The sequence below is a fragment of the Amphiprion ocellaris genome, chromosome 23 (assembly GCF_022539595.1).
Source record: "Amphiprion ocellaris isolate individual 3 ecotype Okinawa chromosome 23, ASM2253959v1, whole genome shotgun sequence".
In the NCBI taxonomy this organism is placed as follows: Eukaryota; Metazoa; Chordata; class Actinopteri; family Pomacentridae; genus Amphiprion; species Amphiprion ocellaris.
This window is the reverse complement of record NC_072788.1, coordinates 12,950,124-12,970,472: the sequence shown is the minus strand read 5'-3', so window position 1 is coordinate 12,970,472 and position 20,349 is coordinate 12,950,124. Positions and strand designations below refer to the sequence as shown.

The 20,349-nt window shown below is 37.7% G+C and overlaps 1 long non-coding RNA gene across 2 annotated transcripts; it reads left to right on the top strand.

The window, feature by feature from the left end:
• The first annotated feature begins 2,073 nt into the window (after positions 1–2,073).
• Positions 2,074–14,901, top strand: LOC129348205 (uncharacterized). 2 transcript variants are annotated; one of them, XR_008600677.1, is made up of 5 exons: positions 2,074–2,111; positions 3,123–3,332; positions 6,315–6,419; positions 7,610–7,914; positions 12,366–14,901. It is a non-coding gene; the product is annotated as an uncharacterized LOC129348205 (long non-coding RNA). The 2 variants fall into 2 exon arrangements; XR_008600676.1 differs by lacking the exons at positions 2,074–2,111; positions 3,123–3,332 and having other exon boundaries at positions 6,198–6,419.
• The last annotated feature ends 5,448 nt before the right edge of the window (positions 14,902–20,349 follow it).

The following is a 20,349-nucleotide window of genomic DNA, read 5'->3' as shown; positions in this document are numbered from 1 at the left end:
AAAGCTACAAAAACCAGGTGTTCTTAGTTTTGGTAAAGCAATTTATTGCTTAGTGGCATGATTAACAAGAGAAAAGGTGATGATGGGAAAAAGAAAACAGGGCTGGTGGGTGTTGCTAAATCAAAGACCCAAATAAAACCAAACAAAGGCTAGCAGAGTTACAACACACAAAGACAACGAGAGGCACCGAGGCCTGCTGCTGGAGTTAAATCGCCTTGACTGTGATTTTGGTTGCAGATTTAAACCTGGTGTGCTGATTGATGCTGTCTGATTGGTGGAGGGAACTGGGTGGTGGTCCAATCAGGCGGGGAGAGGAACCAGATCTGGAGCTCCTAAGACAGCTGAGTCTGGAGCTCTTCATTCAGCTATGAAACACTACATAAACCATCTCCCCAAACAGAGGCTACAAACATAACAACACGTGGCCACCAGGGGGCGGTAACACATGTTGTACACTCAGAACAATGTGAAGTTAGAATTTCTGACGCTTCTTTAGGCTGCAATGTACCAGCTTCAATGTTAAATTGGCAAATCTTGCCGATTTTGTCTTTTTGCAGGTTAAACAAAGCCACAAGTGAGTACAGATCCCACAGGGGCTACTCTCTTTAACCCTCGTGTCATCCTGCGGGTCAAAATTGACCCGTTTTAAAGTTCGAAAATGTGGGAAAACAAATATAGTTTCACAGTGAAACTTCTAATGTCCACATTTTCAACATTTTTGGGAAATCTTTGAACATTTTTTGGTGGAAAAAATGAAATGTTAAAAATGTTTCGTAAGAACATTCACACAAAAAAATCAACCAAAATCCAGCGAAATTCGCTGGATTTTGGTTGATTTTTTTTGTGAATGTTCTTCAAGAAAATATTAGAAGTTTCACCGATATATATGTAATCACTTTAGATATTTTTTGGAAGATTTTTAATCATTTTTTTGAAAATATTTACAAGAATATTCTTGCCACATTTGGGGGATTGTTATTTTTTTAAACAAAACTTTTGAGGGAAACTTTTAAGGAATTATTGGAATTTTCTTCCTGAAAGTTTTGCAAATTTTCTGAAATTTGGGGAATTTTTTTTGCTGAATTTTTGGATTTTTTTTTCAGACAATGAGACAATATTTTTTGGTGCCCGTAAATGAGGACAACAGGAAGGTTAAAATTCTCTGCAATCATTGATTAAACCCCTAAATACTCATCTCTGTCTATCAGTTAAAGATCTATGAAGCCCCAAACCTCTCTCTCCACCCACTACCATACAATAGGGCAGCATTTTGAGCTCATCTGCTCACCTAAGATTCTGCTCAAATGCTGTAAACCTACTTTGTGGTACACAGTTGTAACATTGGAGTAATGCAGCCACACGTGAAACCAGAAACTGATGCTCAAGAAGGCTAATGATACAAACAGTTCCACCCGGTGAGCTGACAGGTTTCATTTCTTGGGTTTATTACATCTGAATCTGTGTTTCTCAGTTTCTCAGTGGAAAAGCTCAGCCATGGCCTTAGTATATATAAATGCGGTGTATAATAAACACCATATGGGCATGTTGACCATGTAGAAACTTGATTTGCACTGGACCAAATCCTTAACGTTGCTTTTATTATGGCCCACATGACCTCTTGGCCTCCTCAGCTTGTGCCCATTAATATAAATTAGCTGTTATAGTAGAATTTAAAGAACACTTCATTTTTAAGGATGTCTGCGGGTATCAGTTATGGAAGCAAATCAGACTCATCAGATTCTGAATTTTAAAAGCTGCTGAATTTCTTACTTTGAATCTTTTTTGCATCAAAATTACGTATGTGAATTTTTTATGCCTGAATTTAGCTCATCAAAATTCTAAAAACCAGTTAAAAATTCAATGTCTTCAAAATTCACCATCAAAAAATTCAATGTTCAAAATTCGCCATCAAAAAATTCAATGTTCAAAATTCGCTGTCAAAAAATTCGCTGTTCACATCCGGGGGACTCAGGCGTAAACAATCGATCCTGGCCAAAATCGAACCAACGCCCAGCCAATCACGTGGCGCTCCTCCGGTCATGTGACGCAGACGGTTCACCTCACAAGACCGGGGGTCAACCACAGCTACCAGCATGAACGACGGCGCTTCAGTGAGTGTATTAATCCTTTTTGTCCTGTATGTGGTTTGTTTTTGTGAGTCAGTAAGCTGTAATGCATGCCATTAGCTGCGCTAGCACAGCGTTAGCCGCGCTAATACAGCGCTAGCGACGCTAATACAGCGTTAGCCGCGCTAGCCGCGCTAATACAGCGTTAGCCGCGCTAGCCGCGCTAATACAGCGTTAGCCGCGCTAATACAGCGCTAGCCACGCTAATACAGCGCTAGCCACGCTAATACAGCGCTAGCCGCGCTAGCACAGTAATGAGGTTATACAGACAGCACGTTCTGCAGCTGGGTAGTTGAGTAACAATTTTATAAACGCACAAATGGGTGGAAGTGTGATTTATGTGCCCGAAAATGCAGTTAAGTCACAGAGCAGTGTAAAGAAACTGGTCACCTAGCAAAGTGAATTAGTCTAGGTAACACTTTGTTTAATATGTGTGTTTTCTGCTCAAGTTAATGTCCTGGTTTGATTCATTTTAAATTATTCCTGATCTTGAAAGGTTTTAAACTGTGCAGTCAAAGTAGTTACAACTGTGAGCGAATAGCTTGAAATGAACTGCCCTAGACTACTCTGTTCATAACCGACCATTCTTTCACAGCAGCTATATCAAGAGTTATTGTGCAATGATAGATAAATGCAGCCCATTTTTTCAACTGTTTCCTGTTTAGTATGCGTACCCTAGATTGTTTTTGATCATTTGTTGTAGCCATTTATTTAATCAATTTTAATCCACTCCATAGTAGGGCTGCCACAAACGACGAATCGACGAATCGCCTGAGCACGAATATGTATACGCATATATATAATATATGCACAATACAGCGTGGACATCCGCGCTGTAACGTGCATATACTATATATGCACGATACAGCGCGGATGTCCGTGCGTGTTCCGCGCTCCACTCGGACGGTGATTTCTGTTGCATTGCGCGCTCACTTCCGCTTTTAATGACGTTGCGTGCTCAGGCGATTTGTCGTTTGTGGCAGCCCTACTCCATAGCAACACCGTCTGAACTGACCAGTCTGGTGAAATTCTGGACTGGATGGGAGACTCTACCAAGAACTCTCTCTACAGAAGTAGTGAATGGCAGATACCTGACAGCCTCCACCTGCTATGAGACCTTACATTCCCAGGACATTACAAGGACTACACATCATTTAAGACTGACATCCTGGCCTGTATTTGCACTTGCCAGTCAAGATATGTTAGGTGTTGTTCTCTAGTTAGTTTTACTTGACTGACAAAACTAAGTGCACTTTTGGATTCCCTCCCCTACCTGTTCTTCCAACTCACCTGACAGGTTATCTGGCTCAAGTATGCGTGTTTCTGCCATACATTTAAAGTATCTGAAGTTAAGAATATTTCTGGTGAACAATACATGGAATCACAGCATTAAAGCAGGAGTTAAAAATGAACTGGACTGTACTGACTTTATTTTCTCACTGGTGAATGGGATGAAAATCCGTTGCAATATTACAAAACAGCAGCCTATAAATATATATATATATTTATTGATTTATAGGCTTTATTTATAGGCTGACAGTATATATATATATATATATATATATATATATATATATATATATATATATATATATATATATATAGTATGCCAAATACTGTCAGAGCAAAAAATATTTTTAAATTGGCTGTCACTGTCAACCTACTTCAACAGGCATTTTTTTGCACATTGAAATTTGAGGTTGTTTGAATGACACTATCTCAGAACAATGATGAAGAATCTATAATACTGAACAAGTAGATCAATAATCTCAGATTATGGGTGAGTTGAAATATGAAAAAAATGAAGTGGTCTATGAAAAGTCCAGTCTTCGAAACCTGACATGTTGTTTTGTGTAATTTCTTTGTAAATTAGCCCTGCATCCAATCATTACCATGACATTGGCATAATGGAACCATGACCACATATATTGTTCTGGAGATAGTGGCATTTTTCCAATGGCAAATGTTCATGCTTTGACAGATACAGTGGTGGAAAAAAGTTTTCAGGCACCTCGAAAATTTTCCACAATCTCAAATATTATCGTGAAATATTTGTTGGAAAGTCTTTTGTGTTTCAAAAGGTGTGACTGCATTAGACAGACACAAATGATGCTTTTTTTGTTTGTTGTTTACATGACTAACAAAACTAAATTCTACCAAAATGACCCAATACTCAAAATTTCTTATTTTTAAGGAACCAATGAATTTCAAGTTTTTATTGACTTTTTTAGGATTTGTTTCGTATTATGGCTGTGACTGAACTAATAGAAATTGCATGTGAAGACCTCAGAGGGATTCTTAATGCAATATTTCACAAATGTATGAGGTGTCCAAAAACTTTTTTCCACCGCTGTATTTAATAGCAATCGGATATGCTTATGTTAGCAAGACAAATAAATGAAAATTTCAGGCTTTTATCTTGAATTATTCTTGAGATATTATATATAATATATCCATCCATCCATCCATTATCTATACACCGCTTAATCCTCACTAGGGTCGCGGGGGGGGCTGGAGCCTATCCCAGCTGACTCAGGTGAAGGCAGGGGACACCCTAGACAGGTCGCCAGTCTGTCGCAGGGCCACATACAAAGATAAACAATCACTCTCACATTCACACCTACGGGCAATTTAGAATAATCAATTAACCTCAGCATATTTTTGGACCTGTGGGAGGAAGCCGGAGTACCTGGAGAAAACCCACGCATGCACAGGGAGAACATGCAAACTCCATGCAGAAAGATCCCGGGAAAGCCGGGACGCGAACCAGGGATCTTCTTGCTGCAAGGCGAAAGTGCTAACCACTACGCTACTGTGCAGCCCTATATAATATATATAGCCTCAAATTTGAATGTGAGAAAAAAAAATACTGAAACTAGGTCTACAGTCCACTTAAAAAAAAATCTAAAAGTATTTGACATACTCAGCTAATATTTCACAGATACCATTATCTATACATGGGACAGACATATTAAGTTCCAGTAAGTTGTACAGGTGCTCTGGGGATGTGACCATTCTTTGTCGCCCAGCTGCTCCTCTCTCTGAGTGCACAGTTGCAATGTACTGATTCCTGTTTTCTTTTTCTGAGCTGATAAGATGGTGTAGCTGTGTCAGTGCATTTAAAATAGCTGGGCAAACTTCTACTTGGTTGGATAAAGCATTTAAAAACACAAGTTCTTGTGTGCAAGTGAACTCTAAGAAGTCCAGATCCAGAGGCATGCGTCCGAGAATATGCTCCAAACGAGAACAAAGTCTCACATAAAGATGATTTAACAATAGTTCCTAGAATAGAGAAAAACAAAGCTATATAATGCAAACCACCAATGGGAAAAATGACTTAACCTGACTGAAAGACTAGACTGCCTTATTAGACATTTCTTTTAGAACAAATTAAGAGGAGGTTACGCATACTAAACAGGAAACAGTTGAAAAATGGGCTGCATTTATCTATCATTGCACAATAACTCTTGATATAGCTGTGAAAGAATGGTCGGTTATGAACAGAGCAGTCTAGGGCAGTTCATTTCAAGCTATTCGCTCACAGTTGTAACTACTTTGACTGTACAGTTTAAAACCTTTCAAGATCAGGAGTAATTTAAAATGAATCAAACCAGGACATTAACTTGAGCAGAAAACACACATAATAAACAAAGTGTTACCTAGACTAATTCAGTTTGCTAGGTGACCAGTTTCTTTACACTGCTCTGTAGGGTTGCCACCCGTCCCTTTAAAATATGGAAACGTCCTTTATTTGACAATTAATTGTTGCGTCCCATATTGAATCAATACGGGATGCAAGTTGTTCCGTATTTTCATAAATGCCCCGTACACGTCTGTCACACACTCATCAAAACTGCATAATGAATAAAATAAAACACAGGAAATATTAAGGGCAGCCAATTTCATCTTCGTAGGACCCATGTAGCGAGGACCCGATGCCAGGTCCAGTGGACAGACTTCAGACGTCTCTGTGTGTCCGGTCCTGTCCGGTCCTATGGTTCTGTCTCTGGTTGCCTGGTTACAGACGCTGCTGCACCCGCATGTTTAAAAATGTCTACACCTGAAACTCCACCACGTTCAAAGAAGCAAAAACGTTTGCAAATGTACAGACTGGAGTGGGAAGAGTGGAACCCCTGGCAATGGGAACAAGGCAAACTGTGTTTTCTGTTGCTCATGGACTGGCTGAAGTAAGGCAGCATCAGGAGACAAACATGGAGGAAATATGAGAACAGAGAGAACCCAACCAGCAGGTCACAGTTTATCATCATCTAATCATCTCCTGAAGTCGATATGGTAAGTGGACATCATGATGAGATCAGCTAGATTTCCTACAGTATATGGCTGTGAATTTACCAGAGGATGCTTATAATAATGCTGATGTGGCTGTAGACTCTACACTATTTTAGTGACTCAGTAAATGCCTAAGTTGGTTATTATTTTTTAATGCTTTTTAGTTTTTAATAAACATTTATTTAATAGCCTATATGTAATCAAACATGGCCTTTGCCTAAAAAGAATAATATTTCATTGCACAAGTAAAAGTATAGTAATTTTTAAAACTGTTCAAATTATTATATGTTGCTAAAAAACAAAAAAACACAAACAAAAAACACATCATAGTAATATGTCAATTAAAAAAGCCTATAGTATCGCATGTTCCCAACAAATGTCATAGTATAGCCTTTGGTCCAGAAAATGTCCATAGTATAGCATGTCGCCCAACAAACGTCATAGTATAGCATGTCGCTCTAAAATTGTCATAGTTTAGCATGTTGCTCTTAAAACGTCATAGTATAGCATGTCGTCCGACAAACGTCATAGTATAGAATGTGGTTCAAAAAATGTCATAGTATAGCATGTCACTCAAAAAATGTCAGAGTGTAGCCTTTGGTCTAAAAATGTCATACTATAGCATGTCGCTCCAAAAACGTCAGAGTATAGTCTTTGGTCCAACAAACGTCATAGTATAGCATGTCATTCAGAAAACGTCATAGTATAGCATGTCGCTCTAAAAATCTCGTAGTGTAGCATGTTGCTCTAAAAATGTCATAGTATAGCATGTCGTCCAACAAATGTCATATTAGAGCCTTTGGTCTAAAAACGTCATAGTATAGCCTTTAGTCCACAAAACGTTGTTGTGTCCCGGCTGTCTGAAGTAGGTGAGGAGCAACACAAAAACAGTACAAACGCTGGTTTCCAGAGGGTTTGACGAGTATTTATTTGAAAGACTAAGTTTACAACAACACAACATGTGAGGGGGTTAAAAGCAAATGGGTGTTAGTAAAATAAAAATAAATAAACAGAACTAAAAGTGAACTTCATGTTGACATTGATGGGCATTCCAACCATGAACAAAGTAAAAGATAATCAATACAAAAAAAACTCTTCCTGTTCACCTCTTAAAACCCAAAAACACACCGCAGTAGAATCCTAAACTAAAACTACCAATGGGTTTCCTGTTTTCCTTTCTGAACAATTCAAAGGTCCCTCTCTATCTCCCCACACATCCACCAACCACTGGAACACATCTCCAAAGTTCTGCCGGGCCAGCTCAGCTTCCCCTCAGAAGAAGTGCCGCCACCCGCCAGATGAAGGAGCCTTTTGAGAGGCAGCTGGCATCGTGATTGGACTGTACTTTGGTCTGTTCCAATCCAGCTTCAGCTCCAGAGACGGCAGGCGGGACGAGTCAACGGAGGCCGGGTGGACGAAGGCATGCAGCTGAGTACAATCCAGAAAACAACAGAGGAGGAGTGCAGTGGCCCAGAGCCAGAACAACCAGAGTAGCATGGTATGTCTCTTAGAAAACATCATAGTATAGCCTTTGGTATGAAAAAACACCATCATATACATCGTATATTGTACAAATAAGTCAAAGGAAAGAGACATACATTGTAGAATTGTAGTAACTGTGGGCTGACTGATTTACTGATTATCAGTATTTTATTTTTTACTAATTTATGGTAATAAATACATTTAAAAATGGTGCTACTTTGGCTCTGAACCTTTATCTACCTGTGGTCGCTCTGTCTTCTGGAGTGATTTGATTGGTTATCCGTCACGAATAAAACTCCTTTAACTTAACATCTGTAAACAAAACAAAAACGTATCAACAAAGTTTTCTGTTAGAGTTTGTGTTCTTCTAAGTTTAACTCAAGATTTTAAATATTTTCATTTACTGCAAATGAATATCTACTCCAAATGTTTCACTAATAATCATTATCAGCCTTAAAAACCCACAAAACACCCCTCTATACTCGACCACACTTAGTACAGTCCCGTTCCCCCTTCTATAAATCTGCTTGGAATCTTCCACTTCCTGTTTGTCAAAGTGACCTTCTACCTGGACAGGTTTTGTTGGAGCTCATGCAACAAACATTTTGGGTAACTGCACTTTAATATGGATGGATGACACTGAATTAGAGTCTGTTTTAATGAGACTGAGTTAAGATGTGTAGCTCTGTCATTAAATAGTAAATTATTTCTCAGAATTCACAGAGAGAAGTCTGAAATGTTTGCTAGGTTAGCGTCCCACATGTTCTTTGGCTCAGCTAAAGCTAACTCTCTCCAACTTCTGGATCTCTTGAGTTGCTTGTTAAAATATCTTGCTAGAGGTGCTGAAGCTCAGAAAGTCTGAGATGTTTGTTCAAAGTAAGCTCATTCTCAAGTCTTCTCTGAACTGTCCTCTTTTGTTTTAACTTTCCCTAAACTTAGGAGTTAATGACAGAGCAGCACATCCAGACTCAGTCTCATTTATGTAGAGATTAAACTTCAGTGTCATTTATTGATGTTAAAGTGCAGTTTTTCAAATGTTTGTTGCACATGCTCCCGACCAAACCAGTCCAGGTGGAAGACGATGTGAAGAGAAAGCTCCAGAGGATGAATATCACACATTTACGTTGGAAATAAATGTCCTTTCATTAGACATTGTCATGCAAAAGTTGGATTTCCCTTTAATGATATTCAAATCTTTTTTGAGTGTTTTGTTGATGTTGGTTTCTAAATGTTTTCTGACACTCGGCCCCAAAGATTAAAACCTTCTACAGCTCACAAGCTGCAACAATTCACACATTATCAACTATGTTTCTGACTAAACTAAGATAAAAAGTGAAAAACTGCCTGATTCCTGCATCATGAATGTAAATCTTTTTGGTTTTTATGACAGTAAACTGAATATATTTGGGTTTGACATTTTATAAACCAAAACAAGAAATGAATTACTGGAGAAAACAATCAACAGATTAATGGACAAAGAAAATGTGTTTTCTAACATATATGGCTGAATTACTCCAACATTACAAGATACATACAATTTGAATTCAATTTTATTTACATAATGCCAAATACAGGTCAAATTGTCTCAAGACACTTTATTTTTATATTTTTTGTCATATTTAAAATATGACAAAGTAAGAAATTTAAACCTCTTGACTAATCCAATTTATTATTTGGTTTTTAAGAGACTAATTGACAATTCAAACTTTCTCCACTAAAACTAATAAACATGAGGTCAAATAGAAGGAATAGTTTTAAATACTGCAGTCCCACGATGACAAGAAAAAAGTTTGTCAACAAAAACTAAATCTGCTGGTGGATTCCATTAAAGTCCTAATAAATGATAATAAAGTGTGATACTAAAGGTTTGTGGTGCTAAAAATGTCAAAGTAAAGATATCAAGTTGAACATCTGGATGGAGGTTGATAAAAGTTGACCTTTCATTTCTCTGGAGCGACTCCATGGATTTTATGGATGGTGGTTAAAGACCTGCTCTTCTAGTGGTCTTCCTTCTAGTCGCCGTAAAAAGTCAGTCCATCCTGGCCGACTTCAACACCTCTTCATGACAACTTGTTCTGCCTCCGACGTCGTGGAAACTCCAGAAACTGGGGGAAACCCATGGAGACTCGAGGAACTCATCGAGACTCGAAGAACTTGTCGGGCGGGGGAAGGTGTGGTGGGCGGTGGAGGGAGGTGGGGGAGTAGAGGGGGGAGGCCACCACCCACCTCCCCGCCTACTCTCCGCCCTGACTCCACCCAGACTCCGCCTTGGCTCTGCCCATGTGGTCACTTCACGAACTACGATGTCAAAGGGACGACGAATTTATTTCTTTGTATCTGATCTGTAGCTCAGTGAGTTAAGGATTTGCCTATGGAGCTGCAGGTCGCTGGTTCAAGACCAGACCCTTCTTAAGTTTTATCAAAATCCTGACAAAGACAAACAAAGAAAAGTGCCGGTGTCGGGTCTTGATCCTGTGACCCTCCACTCTGTAGTCCTCTTCTTATCCTCCTGAGCTACTCGCTCAGATACTAAACTTTCTTTTTTTTGCGCATTTATCATCTATTTTTTGCCATTTTCGAGATTTTTTTTAACTCGAGTCTCGACTCGACCGTTTTTCTCAGGAGGCTGGACTTCAGCCTTTGTGCTGGAGGGTTGAACCCTCAGTTCCAAGACTTTCCAAACCCTCCACACCTCCCGAGTCCTCAGGACCTGAGCTTTCACACAGTCTGAGGGCTGAAATTTTCTAAGTCCCACAGTAGTTCTCTGTTAGATTTAACTTTCAGACAGCCCAAGGACTGATATCTTCTAAGTTCCTGAGTAGTTCTCTGTTAGTTTGAACCTTTCGACAGTCTGAGGACTGAAAACCTAAAAGTTCTTGAGTAGTTCTCTGTTAGTTTGAACCTTCAGACAGTCTGAGGACTGAAATTTTAAAAGTTTCTCAGTACTTCTCTGTTAGTTTGAACTTTATGGTTAACAGAAGCCTTAAAACTTGTGACCATGAGTCTTGATTTCACATTTAGACCATCCATCTGAGTTCTTCTCAGACCTTCACCTGTGGGTTTTTTAGAAATACTCAACAAACTTTGATTCTCTTCACTGAACAGTAAAGTTTGTGGAGATCAGAAGGTAACAGTTTGATAAATGCCTTCAACTACTAGTAGACTTTATCTGGAAAGCAGTTTTCTGAAATGAGTTCTTAGTAAATCTATCCACAATGAAACCAAGAACATAGAAAGAGGAAATGTTTGAAGAAACAACTTGATGTTTTCATTTCAGACTAGAAAACGCTTTCAGACCTTTATCTGTTTTTGCTCTTTTGATCATTTTATTGTTTCTTCTGTTTAATTTGGTCTTCTAACGTTTAACTGGTGTCTTTTCAAATGTTTTGTCTTTAGTTTGATTCTTCTTAAATGTTTAGTTTTGCTCTTTTCTCACCTTTTATTCTTTTCTAATGTCTGATTTGATTTCCAAATGTTTTGTCTTTTTAATGTTTAATTGTTTTTTCAAATGTTTTATCGGCTTGTTTGAAAAATTTCCTTTTCTTTCCCCGTGTTTAATTTTTTGATTAAATCTTTAAGGTTTTTCTTTTTAAATGTTTTACCACCTTTTAATGTTTAATTTTCTTTTTAAATGCTTCATTGTATTTTCAGTTTAATTCCTATTTAAAGTTTCATTGTCTTTAAGATTTAATTTTCCAATTAAATATTTAATTTTTAATTCAATGTTTTGTATTTTTAAAGGTTTAATAATCTAATTTAATGTTTTGTATTTTTAAAAAAATGTGTAATAGTCTTGTTTAATTTTATTTTTTAAATCTTTAATTATCTAAAATATTTAATCTTCAATGTTTCATATTTTTGTTGAATAAATTTTGTTTAATTTTGTAATTACATTTTGTATCTTCTGTTTATTTAATTATTTTGTCTGTTTAATATAACTTAATTGTATTTAATGTTTAATTTTCTTTTTAAAAGTTTTGTTGTATTAAATGTTTTTTTCCTTTGATTTAATTGGTTTTTTTAAAATGTAGTTTATTTCTTTAATCTTTTTTTTCTGTCAAGATTTTAACCTCAACCTTAGAAATGAAACAAACCCTTAAATCACAATGAAAATACTTCTGTTGTCACAATTATGAGTTAGTCAATTATTCAGTTTATCAATTGAGCTTTATTTGTTCAGCACCTTTTACACAGATAACAAAACTGTGAAAAAAGAGAAAAAACTATGCTAAAACTATGATTAAAACAAAAAACATATTTAAAAAAAAAAAAAAAGATTTAACATCGTAATAAAATCTGTTGTGTCCAGGGGATGGAGGGAGTTTATTGAAGTCTTCTTGGGCTCACATGGTAAATCATTTAAAATATAAACTTGATATTCAGTCTAAGGAAACTGCAGAGTGACAGAAGAACCAACAATATCTCCTGTTTTCTCCTTTAATGAGTCGACTCTTCTTGTGCTTTCAGACCAAAGAACTACAGACTCTTCACAACCTGCTCAAACTCTTGGTACAGGACCTCACCACACGGGTCAAGAAGGTTTCCGTCTCATTTCTACTCTGAAGCTCACCTTCTCCTGCTCAAACTGCTGACAAATGTTTCTTCTGCTCTAAAGTCTAGTCTCCAGAACTTCCTAAAAACTCTCAAAGTCTCTTCTGCTGCAGGTTGCTTTGTAGAACTGTTCCAGAAAACCTCACTAAACCACATGGAGGGGCCTCAAGACAGTCGTCCAAATGAAAACGTACAAAAACCAAACTAGCACAACCCAAACACTAAAGTCTCCTGCAGCCTACCAGAGAACCTCTGAGAACAGAGAATCAGGACAGGAACTCTTACCTTCTGGACAACCAACGCTGGTTCTCAAACAAGAATACAGAATGTGTCTAACCAAAAACCTCTAAAGACTCACTACAGCCAAGATAAAGACACAACTCAGCTGCAACAAATCCACTAATCACGGCACACATTAGCACCATGTGCTAACTGTGGCTAAAGAACCACATTTACCAAGACAACTATCCAGTACAAAGCCCTAAAACACACCAAGAAACACATTAAAGACGATTTTACTGCTGGAAGCTGCAAGCCAACGCCTAAAGCACAAACTAAAGCAATGGAGCCAAACCCGGTTCAGTGGTGAAGACAAGCAGAGGAAATGTTTGTCTGCAGCTCAATAAAGCAGGAAGACACTGAGCTGCTCAGGTGTTCCTGATAACACCAAGCAGCCACCTGGACAGCCAATAGGAACACAGCTTACTGGAAGTCCAGAGGGCTGGCTTAGTGAAGGAAATTTAGTTTAAAGTTGAAGCAGAAAGTTAACAAAGAAAATTGAAAACCACCTTCTGATACCTGAAATCTCTGAGTTTTCACACAAAGAACACCTGAACATGTCAAACTGGTTCCATAGTAGAACCATCATTGTAAAAACGTCATAGTATGGTGTGTTGCTCAAAAAACATTAGGACCCGGCTGTCAGGGGACAAACATGTAAGAAACATGAGAACAGAGAGAACCCAACCAGTAGGTCACAGTTTATCATCCCCCAGTCATCTCCTGAAGTCCATATGGTGAGAGACATCAGTATCTGGTTGTTCATTTACCAGAGGATGCTTATAATCATGCTGATGTGGTCTGTACTCTACACTATTTTAGTGACTCAATAAATGCCTCAGTCAACCCGCCCAGCCATCAGGCAGATGGGTCCCCCCACATAAAGAGCCGGGTTCTGCTCGAGGTTTTTTCCCTGTTAAAAGGGTGTTTTCCTTGCCACTGTCGCCTTTTGGCTTGCTCTGGGGGTCAGGCATATTAGTTCTGTAAAGCGTCTCGAGACAATTTGACTGTAATTGGTGCTATATAAATAAAATTGAATTTAATTGAATTGTTTTTTTAAATGCTTTTTAGTTTTTATTAAACATTTAAGAGCCTATATGTAATCAATAAATGGCCTTTGTCTATCTTAAGAAAAATTCACTCAGAACTCTGATATGTTAACAGTACTAAATAAATCAATAAATACATGCATACACACAAAAATAAGTTAATACGTTAACTGTGTTTAGATAAGATTTAGATTTTTTTTAAAAAGTTATGTTTTTGCAGAATCCAGTATTACTCACTGGTTGGTCATTACTTTTTGTTAGTTTGATTTCACTGTTTAAAATGATGCCACCTCTTTTCAGACAGAACCTGTGATAATAAAACAATACAAAATTTTTAGTTCCGTATTAATAAAGCACTTAAAGCTTTAAGTGTGGCTAAATGCTTTTTTCAAAATTAAACATATCACTCCTTAGGTGGTAGTGGCCCCAAGTTCAGTAAAGTTGGAAAGATATTCACAGATTCGGGCTTCCAGCATCAATAACTCGTTAGATATAGGTTGTCAAAACATAAACGGTGCCTCTTTCCCATTGTTGCAAGGCAGACAATGTGCTACAAGCCCAGTTTTATCAAAAGTAGCTGTCTTTCAAGCTACAGGAATAACATTGGTGTCTATGGAGTGAACAGGGTCCGTCTGCAATTTGCAAAACCACTGCAACAGTAAAGAGAGACAAATATTCAATAACTTCACTCTTATACATTGTAGTGTCACTAAAATCACTGCAGCCTTCAACTGGCTCCTGTTGTCAAAGTGTTTTAACAGAAATGTAAATGCTGTAATTTGATTCTTTTAATGAACCATGTAACTTGAATGGATGTGATGCTGGTGTGACCACAGTGCACACGTCTGATGTTGCTCACAGTGGTCCAAGGGACGCTCAGGGAGTTTGTGTGTTTGCTCAGACTCATGAAAAATTACAGGGAACATTGCTCTCCAGCATTGAGAGTGTTTTAGGAATTCATTCATTGTGTTGTGAACTTTGAAGGAGCAGAAACTTTACAGCTGCCAAAGATATGAGCTCCAATTCTGGATGTTTTAGGAAATGAAGTTCATCAAATGAACACTTGATTTTTGCTGATAACTCTCATTAAATTACTGAAGAAATCTAACATAAAAACCTGTAAACTCTCAGGGAGGTTTTGTTAAAGTTTGTCTATAATTCTATCATCATGTTCTGGAACCAGGACTCTGCAGAAGTTCCTTCCATCAGATACTTGTGTGTTTCTCTATTTAAGGCCTCAGGTTTGAACGTACAGCAGAGGATTAGAAAGGAGTGATTTTAATGTTTAAATCAGTCCAGTAAATGTTTTGAGTAAAAATGATTAAAATTTTGTTTTAGATAGATTTGTGTCAAAGAATATTGTAGAGTCTCACTTAAATATATCCAAATGAGTTCAGTGTATTTACATTTTATAGAATATTTGATTTCTTAATCTTAATACTGTAGAGTCTGACCCTAAATATTATAATAATGATGTAAATCTAAATAATAAATAATATTGCAGTGCAGAGTCATAAACTTTAATCAGCTAAACTTACATAATAAATATCACTGTACAATCTTAACCTGAACATTCATATTACTGAGGTAAATTTACATAAATCATGATATTCTAGTCTTAACTGGAATATGTCTAACATGAATCTTTTTGTATTGTGCTGATAAACAACAATAACCCTACTTTTAGATAATATTTATTCACTGTGTATTGGCTAGTACAGAAGTATTAGTACAGAATATTATTTCTTGTTTTATGTGTGATAATTGGCAGTAAACATTTTAAGAAGTGGAAATTGTCAGGGTTGTAATAGTGCTGTTCTTGCACAATATTTGTCACTTAATTGCCCTCAGAATGCTGTCGTTGAGCTACCAGTTTTGCAGAACAGGCAGATGTTGCAGCTAATGATGTTGTAATTCACATAAACAAGGAAACAAGTCCATCATAATTTGAATGGTAACAGTCCAAAATGAAAAGGTCATATACAGCTTTCCTATTGGGTTAAAGAGCCAAAAAAAAACATGAAAAAAAACTTTGTAAAAGCAAGAGGTCGGTAGCAGCTTTAAAACTTACAACACCCCCCCCAAAAATGTCTGTTGTAGCCCCCGTGCCCCCCACTAAAATTAATCTGGATCCGCCCCTGTCTGACATGAAAGCTGGGATCGTTCTGCAGTTACTGTCCTCAACAAGCAGCAGGTGGCGCTGTGAGCTCCTCCCCTTCCCAAAGCACAGCCGGTCAGTCTAGTGAGTCCCCCAGATGTGAACAGCGAATTTTTTGACAGCGAATTTTTTAACATTGAATTTTTTGATGGCGAATTTTGAACACTGAATTTTTTGATGGCGAATTTTGAACATTGAATTTTTTGATGGTGAATTTTGAACACATTGAATTTTTTTGATGGCGAATTTTGAAGACATTTAATTTTTTTGATGGCGAATTTTGAAGACATTGAATTTTTAACTGGTTTTTAGAATTTTGATGAGTTAAATTCAGGCATAAAAAATTCACATACGAAATTTTGATGCAAAAAAATTCAAAGTAAGAAATTCAGCAGCTTTTAAAATTCAGAATCTGATGAGTGATTTGCTTCCATAATCAGTGAATTATTTCCAAATGACCTGAAAAAGGTTTACAGCGGCTTTGAAATGGATCTGGTGATTTGTGATGCAACAGCACCATCCAGTGGAGACACAGCTTCAAGCAGGGCTGAGATTAGATTCCAAAGCTCAAGGGTGTTTTCAGGAGGAAATGTGTTTTTCCTGTCTGTATGTGGTCCCACTTACATTCATCTTAACCTGACTCCTGCCTCTTAGCTCTGTCTGCTCCCGAGCCTTTACAGCTGATATCTTAATATCTGATATCTAACCATAATTAAGGTCATTTTTAAGTGGCAGTGGTGGAAGAAGTATTCAGTTCTTTTTCTTGAGTAAAAGTACCAAAAGAGCAATGAAAAAACACACTGTTACAAGTAAAACTGCTTGAAAAATCCTACGTAACTACTTCAGTATTAGTAGCAAAATGCAGCTAAAGTGTTAAAGTAAAAGTGCTGGTTTGGTCCCATTGACCGATATATTATTGTTCCTTCAAGGAACATGGTGGAGTTATGTGACAATCGGTGCACATTTTCATCTTCAATTTCTTCCTCTTTATGAGTTGAGAATTAATTCGCTACATTATACTAATTTAACAGTAATCTGAAATGTGACTTCAATTACACAAGCCAAAAAGGCTGGAAAAAAAACTGATTTAAGCTTGTAATATGATGTCCACTGAATAAAATCCTAATCCTAAAAGTAAATACAGCTGTTAACACAGAGAAGTGGAAAGTGCTAGATTTCTCTCTGAAATGTTTCAGAGTGGAAATATAAAGTAGCAATAAAAATTAAAATGCACTATAAACATTGAACAATTTACAGTTATGTAATGTATTTTGTCAAAACTGTGTCCACAACAAAAATCTGTATTTTAACAAATGGGTCATTCCAGAATTGGAGGATATTTGGGCTTCAAAATTTTTGAAAAATGTAATTTATTTGCTACACATTAATCAATAACAGGTAAACTATCAAAGGCTTGCTCAGCTTACACATCACATTGTTTGCTAACTCTACTCTAATCACAGTAACAGGGTTGCTAATCCATGCTAATGTTAGCTTTTTCTCAGGAGTAGAAGCTAGATATTTATATAGCTGTTACTGATGACCAAGAGGACAAACTTACTGATGGAAAACAGTAAAAAGAATTTGTCTTATCCTGATAATATGCATAAGAGGGATGCATGAGGTAGAGAGAGACATTCAATGAAAGCTGACAATGTTATGAAAATCTGAAAAATAGAAGAGAGGACATAGTTTTGCTCTACTCATTCTGTTTGATGTTAATTCCAGCGTATCATGTGGTTCACTGTTTTCTTCTTCTTCTACCAGCTAAAAAGGTTATGCTAACAGGGTTGTTGTGGGACACGTTCCATGCATAATAATTATTTTTAAAAATATGTTGTTGATTTAAAAAATGTTCCCACAATTACAAGAGACATCAACGAAAAAAAAAATCCAAAGAAGTTAATTTTAACAGTTTGATCTGAGATTTAATTTGGTCATCAGGGGGGTGGGACAAGAGAAAAATGACATTTTAGGGGGAACTCCAGATTTATTTGGTATTTTTAAAAATGTTTTCAAACATTCTTTTCTGCTAGTTGTATTTTTTATTTTTTTTTATTTTTTTTTTTAGATTTGGTCTCAGAACAAGTAAATGCACAAAACTATATCTTTTAGTGTTATACATGGATTATTTTAAATTTGATGGGTGGGACGGACAATGTCCTCCAATTTTGGAATGACCCAAAAAGTAATTTGTTCATGCGTAGCTGTAAAATTACAGTTTTACAGTATTTAAGTTATTATTTTTCAGATATTTGTTTACAGTTTTTGAATCTTACAGTATTCTACCATGTTTTTACAATTTTTTTGGGCACCGTTGCTGCCAGATTATAACATTTTACAGTGCACTCAAGTGAAGTACTTCAAAACAGTACTCAAGTACAGTACCTGAGTTAATCAAAGTACTTTCCACCACTGCTAATGAGATATAATTATATTTATTGAACAGTGACACATTTTAGATCAAAGTTCGATGACCCAGCTCAAGAAATGCAATCCAACTTCACACAAAACCAGAGCTTTCAATCCATTTTTCAAAATAAAATCACACCCACTGCAGATTTATCAATATCTAAAACATAATGTATTCTACCCATAAATATGCACTTAAAATGCATATAAAATCAGGCAGTTGCTATAACAAGCTGTTAGAAACACATTTGAAAATGTTCTGCCTGTACGCTTTTGCGAGTGAGGTTTTATTTTGAAATCGATGAAGAAAATCATAACAGATACATCAACTTGGTGCACTATGATGAAAAAAACACCAGCTTTGTGGCTATAAAGTGCGCAAAATCCATCTAAAAACCACAGAACAAATATCTGCAAATGTGTTAAACTGCAGGGCTGCCATGTGTTTGTGAACTTTGAATGGGTTCAGAGCTCAGGGTATCTGCAAAGGACGATAAATAAATAAATATAAGACATCAATTAAGGCTGCTCTGTGAGAGGTAGAGCTCAATGCTCCAGGGTTAGCCTTCTTATTATGTACCTATTAGCCTACATCCCTGTAGCAGGGTAATAGCCTGCTCCCTGGTGACTGGCTGAGACTGAGTGGGCGAGACAGAGAGGGAGGGAGAGAGAGAGAGAGAGGGAGAGAGAGAGGGGGAGAGAGAGAGGGGGAGAGAGAGGGAGAGAGAGAGAGGGGGAGAGAGAGGAGCTCCTGTTGCCCATAAACCGCACCGTTCAGCCACTAAAGCTCCCTTCCATCATCTCTAACCGGAGAACCGGGCATCCCTCCGCCGCCTCTCTCGCTCTCGGAGCATCTCACAGGCATCAGCGCTGTTTTATCCGCTCTTTTTATTTTTCCTCCTCACAGTCTGTCCAACACCACGCACTGCAGCACTCTTTTACGCGCTGACTGACTGACTGAAGGATCCCGGACAAGAGAAGAACAAGAACAAGACCAAGAAGTCTACTTCTGCTGCAGAACTCCCTCCGTCTCCAACATGAGCGAGGTGAGTACATGTGTGCGTAAAAAGGCGCAAATCTGTCCATTGGTGCAGTTGCTTGAGTTATTTTCCCTCCATCGCATTCACATCTGCACCTGTAAGGAATTCATCAGTCGTTTCACTCCACCAAGCATGCGCAGCCAATTAAGCCTTCTTTGGCCACAGTCTCTCCAACAAATTTTTTTCTCCGCAACCAAGGTGCGGTTAAGAAGCAGAACATAATGTTTTAGCGCAGCGGCTCCTCCACTCCTGCTTTGGCTTCAGTCCCGACTCTGACAGAAACACTGCAATGAGTGGAGCAGCAGTGACACCAGCTCACGCCGCCACTGGCCACTGTGGACATCTGGTGGAGCGGGAGGAGGGTTTTCCCCGAGCGAAGGGTCCGCGCACCGAGGCGCAGGGGGGCTTGCGGGGATTATTCCATCCAAATTATGCCATTTTAAAACCCATACATAGGAATGAGTTCTCATTTTTGCAGCGCATTTGGTCATATTCGGGGCTTTGCAGGTGTGGAAAATGTGCACAAAGGTCTCAAATCATGCATCCACTCCATGGATCAAACTTGCTGCATGCGTAATGTTTTATTCTTGCATAATTAAGCAGGTGTTTTATTGTGAAGGTGGAGCCTAATGATGCAAGTGTGCTTACTTTTTTTTTGTTATGCAATATGTGCTTAAACTGTTGTAATACTTTAGTTTTCTGCCTCACAACAGAAAGCAGAGCTGGTATTCAGTGTAAAACACAGTTAAATCTGACTTCTCATCAGCTTCCAACAGTGACCCCCTAAGTTGAGTTAACCCTCGTCAAATTGACCCGTTTTAAAGCTTGAAAATGTGGGGGGAAAAAATTCACAGCGAAACTTCTGATGTCCAAATTTTCAACATCTTTGCGAAATTTTTGAACATTTTTTGGTGGAAAAAAGAAATGTTAAAAATGTTTCTTAAGAGCACACATTTTTTGTG